This window comes from Lissotriton vulgaris, chromosome 1_1 (genome assembly GCF_964263255.1).
Source record: "Lissotriton vulgaris chromosome 1_1, aLisVul1.2, whole genome shotgun sequence".
NCBI classification, from domain to species: domain Eukaryota; kingdom Metazoa; phylum Chordata; class Amphibia; order Caudata; family Salamandridae; genus Lissotriton; species Lissotriton vulgaris.
This window is the reverse complement of record NC_141685.1, coordinates 233,113,709-233,129,447: the sequence shown is the minus strand read 5'-3', so window position 1 is coordinate 233,129,447 and position 15,739 is coordinate 233,113,709. Positions and strand designations below refer to the sequence as shown.

Here is a 15,739-nt window from a genome sequence, read left to right as displayed (position 1 = left end):
TTTTAACTTGTCATTGCTAAGGTCATTGCAGAGTAAGAAAAGAAAAATCACAGATGGCTTTCAAATATGGTCTCATTATAACAACTAAAGTGGTTTAATCAAAAGGGTTCAGGTATTCTTTAGCATGTGAGAGGAATTTGAATTCTTATGCAATCTCAAAATGAAGTTCTCACAACTTCCGTTTTCATTTTCTCTTATTTTTTTTTGACACTCTGTCCTCTGAAGGATGTATAAATCTGGCTTTCCTTGCAAAACAAGAGTAGAGGAATATCCAGGATTTGATTTTCTTCACAAAAAGGGATTGGTCTGCATACTGTCTTAAGGAGGGAGCACGGCTAGCTCAGTCGGTAGAGCATGAGACTCTTAATCTCAGGGTCGTGGGTTCGAGCCCCACGTTGGGCGAAAACGAGTAATTTTTGCCTGAATATTGCATTGACTCTCATAATATGGAGTTTAATCTTGCATTAGACCTGCAATAACTCCCAAAAAGTGTCAATGATTGGATTTCCTTCATAAAAAATGATTAGTCTGCATACCATCTTGAAGTGGGAGCCCGGCTAGCTCAGTCTGTAGAGCATGATACTCTTAATCTCAGGGACGTGGGTTTGAGCCCCACATTGGGCGAAAATGAGTAATTTTTGCTGGATTATTGCATTGACTCTCATAATCTGGTGAATATTCTTGCATTAGACATGCAATAACTATCAAAAATGGTATCTCCCTTGGTTTCTCATTGGTGGGAAATTTAACTTCAAGATTAGCTAGGGTATGAGTCTAGATGAACACACCGCAATATCACTCATATTCGAGTAGTAAACAGGCCAACCTAAACTGTAAAACATCCCATAAGTGGAGGTAAGGCATAAGTTAGGAGTGAACTTAACACTGTTATGGGCAATTGGACTTCAAATAAAGTGTGGAAGGCAGTAAGGTTACTTTTTTCATGTTATGCAGATTAAACACACAGGGGAATTAGCTCAAATGGTAGAGCGCTCGCTTAGCATGCGAGAGGTAGCGGGATCGATGCCCGCATTCTCCATTATAAAATTTGCATACATTTTATTTTTAACTTGTCATTGCTAAGGTCATTGCAGAGTAAGAACAGAAAAATCACAGATGGCTTTCAAATATGGTCTCATTATAACAACTAAAGTGGTTTAATCAAAAGGGTTCAGGTATTCTTTAGCATGTGAGAGGAATTTGAATTCTTATGCAATCTCAAAATGAAGTTCTCACAACTTCCATTTTCATTTTCTCTTTTTTTTGACACTCTGTCCTCTGAAGGATGTATAAATCTGGCTTTCCTTGCAAAACAAGAGTAGAGGAATATCCAGGATTTGATTTTCTTCACAAAAAGGGATTGGTCTGCATACTGTCTTAAGGAGGGAGCCCGGCTAGCTCAGTCGGTAGAGCATGAGACTCTTAATCTCAGGGTCGTGGGTTCGAGCCCCACGTTGGGCGAAAACGTGTAATTTTTGCCTGAATATTGCATTGACTCTCATAATATGGAGATTAATCTTGCATTAGACATGCAATAACTCCCAAAAATTGTCCATGAATGGATTTCCTTCATAAAAAATGATTAGTCTGCATACCATCTTGAAGTGGGAGCCCGGCTAGCTCAGTCAGTAGAGCATGATACTCTTAATCTCAGGGTCGTGGGTTTGAGCCCCACGTTGGGCGAAAATGAGTAATTTTTGCTGGATTATTGCATTGACTCTCATAATCTGGTGAATATTCTTGCATTAGACATGCAATAACTATCAAAAATGGTATCTCCCTTGGTTTCTCATTGGTGGGAAATTTAACTTCAAGATTAGCTAGGGTATGAGTCTAGATGAACACACCGCAATATCACTCATATTCGAGTAGTAAACAGGCCAACCTGAACTGTAAAACATCCCATAAGTGGAGGTAAGGCATAAGTTAGGAGTGAACTTAACACTGTTATGGGCAATTGGACTTCAAATAAAGTGTGGAAGGCAGTAAGGTTACTTTTTTCATGTTATGCAGATTAAACACACAGGGGAATTAGCTCAAATGGTAGAGCGCTCGCTTAGCATGCGAGAGGTAGCGGGATCGATGCCCGCATTCTCCATTATAAAATTTGCATACATTTTATTTTTAACTTGTCATTGCTAAGGTCATTGCAGAGTAAGAACAGAAAAATCACAGATGGCTTTCAAATATGGTCTCATTATAACAACTAAAGTGGTTTAATCAAAAGGGTTCAGGTATTCTTTAGCATGTGAGAGGAATTTGAATTCTTATGCAATCTCAAAATGAAGTTCTCACAACTTCCGTTTTCATTTTCTCTTATTTTTTTTGACACTATGTCCTCTGAAGGATGTATAAATCTGGCTTTCCTTGCAAAACAAGAGTAGAGGAATATCCAGGATTTGATTTTCTTCACAAAAAGGGATTGGTCTGCATACTGTCTTAAGGAGGGAGCACGGCTAGCTCAGTCGGTAGAGCATGAGACTCTTAATCTCAGGGTCGTGGGTTCGAGCCCCACGTTGGGCGAAAACGAGTAATTTTTGCCTGAATATTGCATTGACTCTCATAATATGGAGATTAATCTTGCATTAGACATGCAATAACTCCCAAAAATTGTCCAGGAATGGATTTCCTTCATAAAAAATTATTAGTCTGCATACCATCCTGAAGTGGGAGCCCGGCTAGCTCAGTCGGTAGAGCATGAGACTCTTAATCTCAGGGTCGGGGGTTTGAGCCCCACATTGGGCGAAAATGAGTAATTTTTGCTGGACTATCATAATCTGGTGATTATTCTTGCATTAGACATGCAATAACTATCATAAATGGTATCTCCCTTGGTTTCTCATTGGTGGGAAATTTAACTTCAAGATTAGGTAGGGTATGAGTCTAGATGAACACACCACAATATCACTCATATTCGAGTAGTAAACAGGCCAACCTGAACTGTAAAACATCCCATAAGTGGAGGTAAGGCATAAGTTAGGAGTGAACTTAACACTGTTATGGGCAATTGGACTTCAAATAAAGTGTGGAAGGCAGTACGGTTACTTTTTTCATGTTATGCAGATTAAACACACAGGGGAATTAGCTCAAATGGTAGAGCGCTCGCTTAGCATGCGAGAGGTAGGCGGATCGATGCCCGCATTCTCCATTATAAAATTTGCATACATTTTATTTTTAACTTGACATTGCTAAGGTCATTGCAGAGTAAGAACAGAAAAATCACAGATGGCTTTCAAATATGGTCTCATTATAACAACTAAAGTGGTTTAATCAAAAGGGTTCAGGTATTCTTTAGCATGTGAGAGGAATTTGAATTCTTATGCAATCTCAAAATGAAGTTCTCACAACTTCCGTTTTCATTTTCTCTTATTTGTTTTGACACTCTGTCCTCTGAAGGATGTATAAATCTGGCTTTCCTTGCAAAACAAGAGTAGAGGAATATCCAGGATTTGATTTTCTTCACAAAAAGGGATTGGTCTGCATACTGTCTTAAGGAGGGAGCCCGGCTAGCTCAGTCGGTAGAGCATGAGACTCTTAATCTCAGGGTCGTGGGTTCGAGCCCCACGTTGGCCGAAAACGAGTAATTTTTGCCTGAATATTGCATTGACTATCATAATATGGAGATTAATCTTGCATTAGACATGCAATAACTCCCAAAAATTGTCCATGAATGGATTTCCTTCATAAAAAATGATTAGTCTGCATACCATCTTGAAGTGGGAGCCCGGCTAGCTCAGTCAGTAGAGCATGATACTCTTAATCTCAGGGTCGTGGGTTTGAGCCCCACGTTGGGCGAAAATGAGTAATTTTTGCTGGATTATTGCATTGACTCTCATAATCTGGTGAATATTCTTGCATTAGACATGCAATAACTATCAAAAATGGTATCTCCCTTGGTTTCTCATTGGTGGGAAATTTAACTTCAAGATTAGCTAGGGTATGAGTCTAGATGAACACACCGCAATATCACTCATATTCGAGTAGTAAACAGGCCAACCTGAACTGTAAAACATCCCATAAGTGGAGGTAAGGCATACGTTAGGAGTGAACTTAACACTGTTATGGGCAATTGGACTTCAAATAAAGTGTGGAAGGCAGTAAGGTTACTTTTTTCATGTTATGCAGATTAAACACACAGGGGAATTAGCTCAAGTGGTAGAGCGCTCGCTTAGCATGCGAGAGGTAGCGGGATCGATGCCCGCATTCTCCATTATAAAATTTGCATACATTTTATTTTTAACTTGTCATTGCTAAGGTCATTGCAGAGTAAGAACAGAAAAATCACAGATGGCTTTCAAATATGGTCTCATTATAACAACTAAAGTGGTTTAATCAAAAGGGTTCAGGTATTCTTTAGCATGTGAGAGGAATTTGAATTCTTATGCAATCTCAAAATGAAGTTCTCACAACTTCCATTTTCATTTTCTCTTTTTTTTGACACTCTGTCCTCTGAAGGATGTATAAATCTGGCTTTCCTTGCAAAACAAGAGTAGAGGAATATCCAGGATTTGATTTTCTTCACAAAAAGGGATTGGTCTGCATACTGTCTTAAGGAGGGAGCCCGGCTAGCTCAGTCGGTAGAGCATGAGACTCTTAATCTCAGGGTCGTGGGTTCGAGCCCCACGTTGGGCGAAAACGTGTAATTTTTGCCTGAATATTGCATTGACTCTCATAATATGGAGATTAATCTTGCATTAGACATGCAATAACTCCCAAAAATTGTCCATGAATGGATTTCCTTCATAAAAAATGATTAGTCTGCATACCATCTTGAAGTGGGAGCCCGGCTAGCTCAGTCAGTAGAGCATGATACTCTTAATCTCAGGGTCGTGGGTTTGAGCCCCACGTTGGGCGAAAATGAGTAATTTTTGCTGGATTATTGCATTGACTCTCATAATCTGGTGAATATTCTTGCATTAGACATGCAATAACTATCAAAAATGGTATCTCCCTTGGTTTCTCATTGGTGGGAAATTTAACTTCAAGATTAGCTAGGGTATGAGTCTAGATGAACACACCGCAATATCACTCATATTCGAGTAGTAAACAGGCCAACCTGAACTGTAAAACATCCCATAAGTGGAGGTAAGGCATAAGTTAGGAGTGAACTTAACACTGTTATGGGCAATTGGACTTCAAATAAAGTGTGGAAGGCAGTAAGGTTACTTTTTTCATGTTATGCAGATTAAACACACAGGGGAATTAGCTCAAATGGTAGAGCGCTCGCTTAGCATGCGAGAGGTAGCGGGATCGATGCCCGCATTCTCCATTATAAAATTTGCATACATTTTATTTTTAACTTGTCATTGCTAAGGTCATTGCAGAGTAAGAACAGAAAAATCACAGATGGCTTTCAAATATGGTCTCATTATAACAACTAAAGTGGTTTAATCAAAAGGGTTCAGGTATTCTTTAGCATGTGAGAGGAATTTGAATTCTTATGCAATCTCAAAATGAAGTTCTCACAACTTCCGTTTTCATTTTCTCTTATTTTTTTTGACACTATGTCCTCTGAAGGATGTATAAATCTGGCTTTCCTTGCAAAACAAGAGTAGAGGAATATCCAGGATTTGATTTTCTTCACAAAAAGGGATTGGTCTGCATACTGTCTTAAGGAGGGAGCACGGCTAGCTCAGTCGGTAGAGCATGAGACTCTTAATCTCAGGGTCGTGGGTTCGAGCCCCACGTTGGGCGAAAACAAGTAATTTTTGCCTGAATATTGCATTGACTCTCATAATATGGAGATTAATCTTGCATTAGACATGCAATAACTCCCAAAAATTGTCCATGAATGGATTTCCTTCATAAAAAATGATTAGTCTGCATACCATCTTGAAGTGGGAGCCCGGCTAGCTCAGTCAGTAGAGCATGATACTCTTAATCTCAGGGTTGTGGGTTTGAGCCCCACGTTGGGCGAAAATGAGTCATTTTTGCTGGATTATTGCATTGACTCTCATAATCTGGTGAATATTCTTGCATTAGACATGCAATAACTATCAAAAATGGTATCTCCCTTGGTTTCTCATTGGTGGGAAATTTAACTTCAAGATTAGCTAGGGTATGAGTCTAGATGAACACACCGCAATATCACTCATATTCGAGTAGTAAACAGGCCAACCTGAACTGTAAAACATCCCATAAGTGGAGGTAAGGCATAAGTTAGGAGTGAACTTAACACTGTTATGGGCAATTGGACTTCAAATAAAGTGTGGAAGGCAGTAAGGTTACTTTTTTCATGTTATGCAGATTAAACACACAGGGGAATTAGCTCAAATGGTAGAGCGCTCGCTTAGCATGCGAGAGGTAGCGGGATCGATACCCGCATTCTCCATTATAAAATTTGCATACATTTTATTTTTAACTTGTCATTGCTAAGGTCATTGCAGAGTAAGAACAGAAAAATCACAGATGGCTTTCAAATATGGTCTCATTATAACAACTAAAGTGGTTTAATCAAAAGGGTTCAGGTATTCTTTAGCATGTGAGAGGAATTTGAATTCTTATGCAATCTCAAAATGAAGTTCTCACAACTTCCATTTTCATTTTCTCTTTTTTTTTGACACTCTGTCCTCTGAAGGATGTATAAATCTGGCTTTCCCTGCAAAACAAGAGTAGAGGAATATCCAGGATTTGATTTTCTTCACAAAAAGGGATTGGTCTGCATACTGTCTTAAGGAGGGAGCACGGCTAGCTCAGTCGGTAGAGCATGAGACTCTTAATCTCAGGGTCGTGGGTTCGAGCCCCACGTTGGGCGAAAACGAGTAATTTTTGCCTGAATATTGCATTGACTCTCATAATATGGAGATTAATCTTGCATTAGACATGCAATAACTCCCAAAAATTGTCCAGGAATGGATTTCCTTCATAAAAAATTATTAGTCTGCATACCATCCTGAAGTGGGAGCCCGGCTAGCTCAGTCGGTAGAGCATGAGACTCTTAATCTCAGGGTCGGGGGTTTGAGCCCCACATTGGGCGAAAATGAGTAATTTTTGCTGGACTATCATAATCTGGTGATTATTCTTGCATTAGACATGCAATAACTATCATAAATGGTATCTCCCTTGGTTTCTCATTGGTGGGAAATTTAACTTCAAGATTAGGTAGGGTATGAGTCTAGATGAACACACCACAATATCACTCATATTCGAGTAGTAAACAGGCCAACCTGAACTGTAAAACATCCCATAAGTGGAGGTAAGGCATAAGTTAGGAGTGAACTTAACACTGTTATGGGCAATTGGACTTCAAATAAAGTGTGGAAGGCAGTACGGTTACTTTTTTTCATGTTATGCAGATTAAACACACAGGGGAATTAGCTCAAATGGTAGAGCGCTCGCTTAGCATGCGAGAGGTAGGCGGATCGATGCCCGCATTCTCCATTATAAAATTTGCATACATTTTATTTTTAACTTGACATTGCTAAGGTCATTGCAGAGTAAGAACAGAAAAATCACAGATGGCTTTCAAATATGGTCTCATTATAACAACTAAAGTGGTTTAATCAAAAGGGTTCAGGTATTCTTTAGCATGTGAGAGGAATTTGAATTCTTATGCAATCTCAAAATGAAGTTCTCACAACTTCCGTTTTCATTTTCTCTTATTTGTTTTGACACTCTGTCCTCTGAAGGATGTATAAATCTGGCTTTCCTTGCAAAACAAGAGTAGAGGAATATCCAGGATTTGATTTTCTTCACAAAAAGGGATTGGTCTGCATACTGTCTTAAGGAGGGAGCCCGGCTAGCTCAGTCGGTAGAGCATGAGACTCTTAATCTCAGGGTCGTGGGTTCGAGCCCCACGTTGGCCGAAAACGAGTAATTTTTGCCTGAATATTGCATTGACTCTCATAATATGGAGATTAATCTTGCATTAGACATGCAATAACTCCCAAAAATTGTCCATGAATGGATTTCCTTCATAAAAAATGATTAGTCTGCATACCATCTTGAAGTGGGAGCCCGGCTAGCTCAGTCAGTAGAGCATGATACTCTTAATCTCAGGGTCGTGGGTTTGAGCCCCACGTTGGGCGAAAATGAGTAATTTTTGCTGGATTATTGCATTGACTCTCATAATCTGGTGAATATTCTTGCATTAGACATGCAATAACTATCAAAAATGGTATCTCCCTTGGTTTCTCATTGGTGGGAAATTTAACTTCAAGATTAGCTAGGGTATGAGTCTAGATGAACACACCGCAATATCACTCATATTCGAGTAGTAAACAGGCCAACCTGAACTGTAAAACATCCCATAAGTGGAGGTAAGGCATACGTTAGGAGTGAACTTAACACTGTTATGGGCAATTGGACTTCAAATAAAGTGTGGAAGGCAGTAAGGTTACTTTTTTCATGTTATGCAGATTAAACACACATGGGAATTAGCTCAAGTGGTAGAGCGCTCGCTTAGCATGCGAGAGGTAGCGGGATCGATGCCCGCATTCTCCATTATAAAATTTGCATACATTTTATTTTTAACTTGTCATTGCTAAGGTCATTGCAGAGTAAGAACAGAAAAATCACAGATGGCTTTCAAATATGGTCTCATTATAACAACTAAAGTGGTTTAATCAAAAGGGTTCAGGTATTCTTTAGCATGTGAGAGGAATTTGAATTCTTATGCAATCTCAAAATGAAGTTCTCACAACTTCCGTTTTCATTTTCTCTTATTTTTTTTTGACACTCTGTCCTCTGAAGGATGTATAAATCTGGCTTTCCTTGCAAAACAAGAGTAGAGGAATATCCAGGATTTGATTTTCTTCACAAAAAGGGATTGGTCTGCATACTGTCTTAAGGAGGGAGCACGGCTAGCTCAGTCGGTAGAGCATGAGACTCTTAATCTCAGGGTCGTGGGTTCGAGCCCCACGTTGGGCGAAAACGAGTAATTTTTGCCTGAATATTGCATTGACTCTCATAATATGGAGTTTAATCTTGCATTAGACCTGCAATAACTCCCAAAAAGTGTCCATGATTGGATTTCCTTCATAAAAAATGATTAGTCTGCATACCATCTTGAAGTGGGAGCCCGGCTAGCTCAGTCTGTAGAGCATGATACTCTTAATCTCAGGGACGTGGGTTTGAGCCCCACATTGGGCGAAAATGAGTAATTTTTGCTGGATTATTGCATTGACTCTCATAATCTGGTGAATATTCTTGCATTAGACATGCAATAACTATCAAAAATGGTATCTCCCTTGGTTTCTCATTGGTGGGAAATTTAACTTCAAGATTAGCTAGGGTATGAGTCTAGATGAACACACCGCAATATCACTCATATTCGAGTAGTAAACAGGCCAACCTGAACTGTAAAACATCCCATAAGTGGAGGTAAGGCATAAGTTAGGAGTGAACTTAACACTGTTATGGGCAATTGGACTTCAAATAAAGTGTGGAAGGCAGTAAGGTTACTTTTTTCATGTTATGCAGATTAAACACACAGGGGAATTAGCTCAAATGGTAGAGCGCTCGCTTAGCATGCGAGAGGTAGCGGGATCGATGCCCGCATTCTCCATTATAAAATTTGCATACATTTTATTTTTAACTTGTCATTGCTAAGGTCATTGCAGAGTAAGAACAGAAAAATCACAGATGGCTTTCAAATATGGTCTCATTATAACAACTAAAGTGGTTTAATCAAAAGGGTTCAGGTATTCTTTAGCATGTGAGAGGAATTTGAATTCTTATGCAATCTCAAAATGAAGTTCTCACAACTTCCGTTTTCATTTTCTCTTATTTTTTTTGACACTCTGTCCTCTGAAGGATGTATAAATCTGGCTTTCCCTGCAAAACAAGAGTAGAGGAATATCCAGGATTTGATTTTCTTCACAAAAAGGGATTGGTCTGCATACTGTCTTAAGGAGGGTGCCCGGCTAGCTCAGTCGGTAGAGCTTGAGACTCTTAATCTCAGGGTCGTGGGTTCGAGCCCCACGTTGGGCGAAAACGAGTAATTTTTGCCTGAATATTGCATTGACTCTCATAATATGGAGATTAATCTTGCATTAGACATGCAATAACTCCCAAAAATTGTCCAGGAATGGATTTCCTTCATAAAAAATGATTAGTCTGCATACCATCTTGAAGTGGGAGCCCAGCTAGCTCAGTCGGTAGAGCATGAGACTCTTAATCTCAGGGTCGGGGGTTTGAGCCCCACATTGGGCGAAAATGAGTAATTTTTGCTGGACTCTCATAATCTGGTGATTATTCTTGCATTAGACATGCAATAACTATCAAAAATGGTATCTCCCTTGGTTTCTCGTTGGTGGGAAATTTAACTTCAAGATTAGGTAGGGAATGAGTCTAGATGAACACACCACAATATCACTCATATTCGAGTAGTAAACAGGCCAACCTGAACTGTAAAACATCCCATAAGTGGAGGTAAGGCATAAATTAGGAGTGAACTGAACACTGTTATGGGCAATTGGACTTCAAATAAAGTGTGGAAGGCAGTGAGGTTACTTTTTTCATGTTATGCAGATGAAACACACAGGGGAATTAGCTCAAATGGTAGAGCGCTCGCTTAGCATGCGAGAGGTAGCGGGATCGATGCCCGCATTCTCCATTATAAAATTTGCATACATTTTATTTTTAACTTGTCATTGCCGAGGTCATTGCAGAGTAAGAACAGAAAAATCACAGATGGCTTTCAAATATGGTCTCATTATAACAACTAAAGTGGTTTAATCAAAAGGGTTCAGGTATTCTTTAGCATGTGAGAGGAATTTGAATTCCTATGCAATCTCAAAATGAAGTTCTCACAACTTCCGTTTTCATTTTCTCTTATTTTTTTTGACACTCTGTCCTCTGAAGGATGTATAAATCTGGCTTTCCTTGCAAAACAAGAGTAGAGGAATATCCAGGATTTGATTTTCTTCACAAAAAGGGATTGGACTGCATACTGTCTTAAGGAGGGAGCCCGGCTACCTCAGTCGGTAGAGCATGAGACTCTTAATCTCAGGGTCGTGGGTTCGAGCCCCAAGTTGGCTGAAAACGAGTAATTTTTGCCTGAATATTGCATTGACTCTCATAATGTGGAGATTAATCTTGCATTAGACATGCAATAACTCCCAAAAAGTGTCCAGGAATGGATTTCCTTCATAAAAAATGATTAGTCTGCATACCATCTTGAAGTGGGAGCCCGGCTAGCTCAGTCCGTAGAGCATGAGACTCTTAATCTCAGGGTCGTGGGTTCGAGCCCCACGTTGGGTGAAAATGAGTAATTTTTCTGGATTATTGCATTGACTCTCATAATCTGGTGAATATTCTTGCATTCGACATGCAATAACTATCAAAAATGGTATCTCCCTTGGTTTCTCATTAGTGGGAAATTTAACTTCAAGATTAGCTAGGGTATGAGTCTAGATGAACACACCGCAATATCACTCATATTCGAGTAGTAAACAGGCCAACCTGAACTGTAAAACATCCCATAAGTGGAGGCAAGGCATAAGTTAGGAGTGAACTTAACACTGTTATGGGCAATTGGACTTCAAATAAAGTGTGGAAGGCAGTAAGGTTACTTTTTTCATGTTATGCAGATTAAACACACAGGAGAATTAGCTCAAATGGTAGAGCGCTCGCTTAGCATGCGAGAGGTAGCGGGATCGATGCCCGCATTCTCCATTATAAAATTTGCATACATTTTATTTTTAACTTGTCATTGCTGAGGTCATTGCAGAGTAAGAACAGAAAAATCACAGATGGCTTTCAAATATGGTCTCATTATAACAACTAAAGTGGTTTAATCAAAAGGGTTCAGGTATTCTTTAGCATGTGAGAGGAATTTGAATTCTTATGCAATCTCAAAATGAAGTTCTCACATCTTCCGTTTTCATTTTCTCTTATTTTTTTTGACACTCTGTCCTCTGAAGGATGTATAAATCTGGCTTTCCTTGCAAAACAAGAGTAGAGGAATATCCAGGATTTGATTTTCTTCACAAAAAGGGATTGGTCTGCATACTGTCTTAAGGAGGGAGCCCGGCTAGCTCAGTCGGTAGAGCATGAGACTCTTAATATCAGGGTCGTGGGTTCGAGCCCCACGTTGGGCGAAAAAGAGTAATTTTTGCCTGAATATTGCATTGACTCTCATAATGTGGAGATTAATCTTGCATTAGACATGCAATAACTCCCAAAAATTGTCCATGAATGGATTTCCTTCATAAAAAATGATTAGTCTGCATACCATCTTGAAGTGGGAGCCCGGCTAGCTCAGTCGGTAGAGCATGAAACTCTTAATCTCAGGGTCGTGGGTTCGAGCCCCACGTTGGGCGAAAATGAGTAATTTTTGCTGGATTATTGCATTGACTCTCATAATCTGGTGAATATTCTTGCATTAGACATGCAATAACTATCAAAAATGGTATCTCCCTTGGTTTCTCATTGGTGGGAAATTTAACTTCAAGATTAGCTAGGGTATGAGTCTAGATGAACACACCGCAATATCACTCATATTCGAGTAGTAAACAGGCCAACCTGAGCTGTAAAACATCCCATAAGTGGAGGTAAGGCATAAGTTAGGAGTGAACTTAACACTGTTATGGGCAATTGGACTTCAAATTAAGTGTGGAAGGCAGTAAGGTTACTTTTTTTCATGTTATGCAGATTAAACACACAGGGGAATTAGCTCAAATGGTAGAGCGCTCGCTTAGCATGCGAGAGGTAGCGGGATCGATGCCCGCATTCTCCATTATAAAATTTGCATACATTTTATTTTTAACTTGTCATTGCTAAGGTCATGGCAGAGTAAGAACAGAAAAATCACAGATGGCTTTCAAATATGGTCTCATTATAATAACTAAAGTGGTTTAATCAAAAGGGTTCAGGTATTCTTTAGCATGTGAGAGGAATTTGAATTCTTATGCAATCTCAAAATGAAGTTCTCACAACTTCCGTTTTCATTTTCTCTTATTTTTTTTGACACTCTGTCCTCTGAAGGATGTATGAATCTGGCTTTCCTTGCAAAACAAGAGTAGAGGAATATCCAGGATTTGATTTTCTTCACAAAAAGGGATTGGTCTGCATACTGTCTTAAGGAGGGAGCACGGCTAGCTCAGTCGGTAGAGCATGACACTCTTAATCTCAGGGTCGTGGGTTCGAGCCCCACGTTGGGCGAAAACGAGTAATTTTTGCCTGAATATTGCATTGACTCTCATAATATGGAGATTAATCTTGCATTAGACCTGCAATAACTCCCAAAAATTGTCCATGATTGGATTTCCTTCATAAAAAATGATTAGTCTGCATACCATCTTGAAGTGGGAGCCCGGCTAGCTCAGTCTGTAGAGCATGATACTCTTAATCTCAGGGACGTGGGTTTGAGCCCCACGTTGGGCGAAAATGAGTAATTTTTGCTGGATTATTGCATTGACTCTCATAATCTGGTGAATATTCTTGCATTAGACATGCAATAACTATCAAAAATGGTATCTCCCTTGGTTTCTCATTGGTGGGAAATTTAACTTCAAGATTAGCTAGGGTATAAGTCTAGATGAACACACCGCAATATCACTCATATTCGAGTAGTAAACAGGCCAACCTGAACTGTAAAACATCCCATAAGTGGAGGTAAGGCATAAGTTAGGAGTGAACTTAACACTGTTATGGGCAATTGGACTTCAAATAAAGTGTGGAAGGCAGTAAGGTTACTTTTTTCATGTTATGCAGATTAAACACACAGGGGAATTAGCTCAAATGGTAGAGTGCTCGCTTAGCATGCGAGACGTAGTGGGATCGATGCCCGCATTCTCCATTATAAAATTTGCATACATTTTATTTTTAACTTGTCATTGCTAAGGTCATTGCAGAGTAAGAACAGAAAAATCACAGATGGCTTTCAAATATGGTCTCATTATAACAACTAAAGTGGTTTAATCAAAAGGGTTCAGGTATTCTTTAGCATGTGAGAGGAATTTGAATTCTTATGCAATCTCAAAATGAAGTTCTCACAACTTCCGTTTTCATTTTCTCTTATTTTTTTTGACACTCTGTCCTCTGAAGGATGTATAAATCTGGCTTTCCTTGCAAAACAAGAGTAGAGGAATATCCAGGATTTGATTTTCTTCACAAAAAGGGATTGGTCTGCATACTGTCTTAAGGAGGGAGCCCGGCTAGCTCAGTCGGTAGAGCTTGAGACTCTTAATCTCAGGGTCGTGGGTTCGAGCCCCACGTTGGGCGAAAACAAGTAATTTTTGCCTGAATATTGCATTGACTCTCATAATATGGAGATTAATCTTGCATTAGACATGCAATAACTCCCAAAAATTGTCCAGGAATGGATTTCCTTCATAAAAAATGATTAGTCTGCATACCATCTTGAAGTGGGAGCCCGGCTAGCTCAGTCGGTAGAGCATGAGACTCTTAATCTCAGGGTCGGGGGTTTGAGCCCCACATTGGGCGAAAATGAGTAATTTTTGCTGGACTCTCATAATCTGGTGATTATTCTTGCATTAGACATGCAATAACTATCAAAAATGGTATCTCCCTTGGTTTCTCATTGGTGGGAAATTTAACTTCAAGATTAGGTAGGGAATGAGTCTAGATGAACACACCACAATATCACTCATATTCGAGTAGTAAACAGGCCAACCTGAACTGTAAAACATCCCATAAATGGAGGTAAGGCATAAGTTAGGAGTGAACTGAACACTGTTATGGGCAATTGGACTTCAAATAAAGTGTGGAAGGCAGTGAGGTTACTTTTTTCATGTTATGCAGATGAAACACACAGGGGAATTAGCTCAAATGGTAGAGCGCTCGCTTAGCATGCGAGAGGTAGCGGGATCGATGCCCGCATTCTCCATTATAACATTTGCATACATTTTATTTTTAACTTGTCATTGCCGAGGTCATTGCAGAGTAAGAACAGAAAAATCACAGATGGCTTTCAAATATGGTCTCATTATAACAACTAAAGTGGTTTAATCAAAAGGGTTCAGGTATTCTTTAGCATGTGAGAGGAATTTGAATTCCTATGCAATCTCAAAATGAAGTTCTCACAACTTCCGTTTTCATTTTCTCTTATTTTTTTTGACACTCTGTCCTCTGAAGGATGTATAAATCTGGCTTTCCTTGCAAAACAAGAGTAGAGGAATATCCAGGATTTGATTTTCTTCACAAAAAGGGATTGGTCTGCATACTGTCTTAAGGAGGGAGCCCTGCTACCTCAGTCGGAAGAGCATGAGACTCTTAATCTCAGGGTCGTGGGTTCGAGCCCCAAGTTGGCTGAAAATGAGTAATTTTTGCCTGAATATTGCATTGACTCTCATAATGTGGAGATTAATCTTGCATTAGACATGCAATAACTCCCAAAAATTGTCCAGGAATGGATTTCCTTCATAAAAAATGATTAGTCTGCATTCCATCTTGAAGTGGGAGCCCGGCTAGCTCAGTCGGTAGAGCATGAGACTCTTAATCTCAGGGTCGTGGGTTCGAGCCCCAAGTTGGCTGAAAATGAGTAATTTTTGCCTGAATATTGCATTGACTCTCATAATGTGGAGATTAATCTTGCATTAGACATGCAATAACTCCCAAAAATTGTCCAGGAATGGATTTCCTTCATAAAAAATGATTAGTCTGCATACCATCTTGAAGTGGGAGCCCGGCTAGCTCAGTCCGTAGAGCATGAGACTCTTAATCTCAGGGTCGTGGGTTCGAGCCCCACGTTGGGTGAAAATGAGTAATTTTTGCTGGATTATTGCATTGACTCTCATAATCTGGTGAATATTCTTGCATTCGACATGCAATAACT

At 39.5% G+C, this 15,739-nt stretch overlaps 12 non-coding genes across 12 annotated transcripts; all 12 read left to right on the top strand.

Moving 5' to 3' along the window:
- The first annotated feature begins 966 nt into the window (after nt 1–966).
- On the top strand, nt 967–1,039 carry TRNAA-AGC (transfer RNA alanine (anticodon AGC)). Its single transcript has one exon. It is a non-coding gene; the product is annotated as a tRNA-Ala (tRNA).
- Nucleotides 1,040–1,388: 349 nt separating this feature from the next.
- On the top strand, nt 1,389–1,461 carry TRNAK-CUU (transfer RNA lysine (anticodon CUU)). Its single transcript has one exon. It is a non-coding gene; the product is annotated as a tRNA-Lys (tRNA).
- A 564-nt stretch (nt 1,462–2,025) lies between these two features.
- TRNAA-AGC (transfer RNA alanine (anticodon AGC)) lies at nt 2,026–2,098 on the top strand. Its single transcript has one exon. It is a non-coding gene; the product is annotated as a tRNA-Ala (tRNA).
- A 2,039-nt stretch (nt 2,099–4,137) lies between these two features.
- TRNAA-AGC (transfer RNA alanine (anticodon AGC)) lies at nt 4,138–4,210 on the top strand. Its single transcript has one exon. It is a non-coding gene; the product is annotated as a tRNA-Ala (tRNA).
- Nucleotides 4,211–4,559: 349 nt separating this feature from the next.
- On the top strand, nt 4,560–4,632 carry TRNAK-CUU (transfer RNA lysine (anticodon CUU)). The gene has a single exon. It is a non-coding gene; the product is annotated as a tRNA-Lys (tRNA).
- A 564-nt stretch (nt 4,633–5,196) lies between these two features.
- TRNAA-AGC (transfer RNA alanine (anticodon AGC)) lies at nt 5,197–5,269 on the top strand. The gene has a single exon. It is a non-coding gene; the product is annotated as a tRNA-Ala (tRNA).
- A 989-nt stretch (nt 5,270–6,258) lies between these two features.
- TRNAA-AGC (transfer RNA alanine (anticodon AGC)) lies at nt 6,259–6,331 on the top strand. Its single transcript has one exon. It is a non-coding gene; the product is annotated as a tRNA-Ala (tRNA).
- A 3,101-nt stretch (nt 6,332–9,432) lies between these two features.
- On the top strand, nt 9,433–9,505 carry TRNAA-AGC (transfer RNA alanine (anticodon AGC)). The gene has a single exon. It is a non-coding gene; the product is annotated as a tRNA-Ala (tRNA).
- Nucleotides 9,506–10,482: 977 nt separating this feature from the next.
- Nucleotides 10,483–10,555, top strand: TRNAA-AGC (transfer RNA alanine (anticodon AGC)). The gene has a single exon. It is a non-coding gene; the product is annotated as a tRNA-Ala (tRNA).
- Nucleotides 10,556–11,543: 988 nt separating this feature from the next.
- On the top strand, nt 11,544–11,616 carry TRNAA-AGC (transfer RNA alanine (anticodon AGC)). The gene has a single exon. It is a non-coding gene; the product is annotated as a tRNA-Ala (tRNA).
- A 990-nt stretch (nt 11,617–12,606) lies between these two features.
- On the top strand, nt 12,607–12,679 carry TRNAA-AGC (transfer RNA alanine (anticodon AGC)). The gene has a single exon. It is a non-coding gene; the product is annotated as a tRNA-Ala (tRNA).
- Nucleotides 12,680–14,718: 2,039 nt separating this feature from the next.
- Nucleotides 14,719–14,791, top strand: TRNAA-AGC (transfer RNA alanine (anticodon AGC)). The gene has a single exon. It is a non-coding gene; the product is annotated as a tRNA-Ala (tRNA).
- Nucleotides 14,792–15,739: the final 948 nt, after the last annotated feature.